Source organism: Octopus bimaculoides, chromosome 7, assembly GCF_001194135.2.
Source record: "Octopus bimaculoides isolate UCB-OBI-ISO-001 chromosome 7, ASM119413v2, whole genome shotgun sequence".
Taxonomy (NCBI): domain Eukaryota; kingdom Metazoa; phylum Mollusca; class Cephalopoda; order Octopoda; family Octopodidae; genus Octopus; species Octopus bimaculoides.
In genome coordinates this window covers 85,617,808-85,619,546 of record NC_068987.1, presented here as the reverse complement: position 1 = coordinate 85,619,546, position 1,739 = coordinate 85,617,808, and the positions used below count along the sequence as shown (strand labels likewise).

General features: G+C 38.8%; 1 protein-coding gene across 1 annotated transcript in view; it reads left to right on the top strand.

Moving 5' to 3' along the window:
• Window positions 1–1,739, top strand: part of LOC106884069 (sodium- and chloride-dependent glycine transporter 1) — a 228,219-nt gene that overhangs the window by 182,421 nt on the left and 44,059 nt on the right. The gene's annotated exons all lie outside the window — the stretch shown is intronic.

The following is a 1,739-nucleotide window of genomic DNA, read 5'->3' as shown; positions in this document are numbered from 1 at the left end:
CATATATATATATATATACATATATATATATATATATATATCTTGCTGCCATTCTATATTTTTTATTTCATGCATGCGCACATTTTGTTTTTGAGTTTGCCGGCTTCACAGTATAGTAGAGTCAGTTGGGCACCGTCTTTCAGAAAAACAGCATCATGACGCAATTCACTCTCACAGAAATTTGGAAACGACATGATATAATGCTTGGCATTCGCACCTGCACTCCAAATCGAACATTTCAGAGTGTTTGGGTGTCAATATGAGGACAGTGCAATCTGAGGATATGAGCCGAGAGGGATAAAAATCAAACATCCTGTCAACTTCATGGTGTTTGGAGTGATCACTAGTGGTGGTGATGGTATGCCTCCATTCATCTTCCCACAGAGCTTCACACTCAACACAGAGTCCTACATTAAGTGCCCGGAGGAGATAGTACTGCCCTGGGTCAAGAAGGTAGCTACGGGAAGACCCTATGTCTGACAACAGGGCTCTGTATCATGCCACACAAGCAGGAGAACCCCGTCATGGGTGTCAGACAATTTCTGCGACCACATCACCACTAAAATCTGGCCACATAACTCCGCAGATTGCAAACCGCTTGATTATTATGTGTGGGGCGTAGCTGAGCGAGAGACCAATAACACTCCATGTTACGCCAAAGATGAACTGATGCTAAGGATTATGGAAGCATTTACCAAATTTCCTAATTTGCACTCTCACTATACAATGCTACTGAGTAACCCCAACACCAACACCACAACTACACCCTTTGTCTGATTTTATTTATTTATTTATTTATTTATTTATGGGTCGTGGTGGTTAGGAAAAAATTCTCTTTCACTTTACAAACAACGTGATTTCAGGAAATGGTTAGAGGAACAGATCTAAAGCAACTTGGCACACAAACAATGCTGGAGAACTCTATGTACACAACACAAGAACTGAATATATGTGTATGAAGTCTATGGAATGGGATCATTTGCTTTTGGAATTTATTAATGTTTCTACGCATTTAAATCCTATAGAAGAAAACACACTAATCTTATTATCTTTTTCATAAGTACAGAGTATTCATTTTTGGCTTACTGTATTTGGCATCGTCTGTTTTTGGGTAGTAATAGGAAGACCTGGCGACCATTCTACAGTGCAGCTTCCACCCAGCTTCATTGTTATGGACTTGTGATATTTTGCCTTTTATCAATTTATGTTGCTGTTATACTGACACTTACATACGCTACAATCAAGTACACATACAGGGGCTTGCACACACACAACATGCACGCACAATCACAAATATATATTTACACACACACACACACACACACACACACACACACACACACATCCATAAGCATATATATATATCGATAAGAATCAAAACAGTTTGATTCAGATTCGTTGGTACTCTTGACTTTCAAGCGTGTGCTAGTCGTCAGCCATTGTGAATTTCAATTGCTGACAACTAGCATCACGCTTGAAACTCTCAGAGTAGCAGCGAATTTAAATCAAACGGATTTGATCCATCCATGTAACTCTCAATAAATTGGTTGAGTGCCCTTCTTTCGTTTACCCACTCACGCGTATACTTTTATACATACATACATACATACACACACATACACAGACACCCCCCCACACACACACACATGTATATATATATATATATATATATATGGGATATAAATTTGACACCCAATGATAAATATTTAGAGAAGTCAATAGATTTTGTGTGTCTTCGG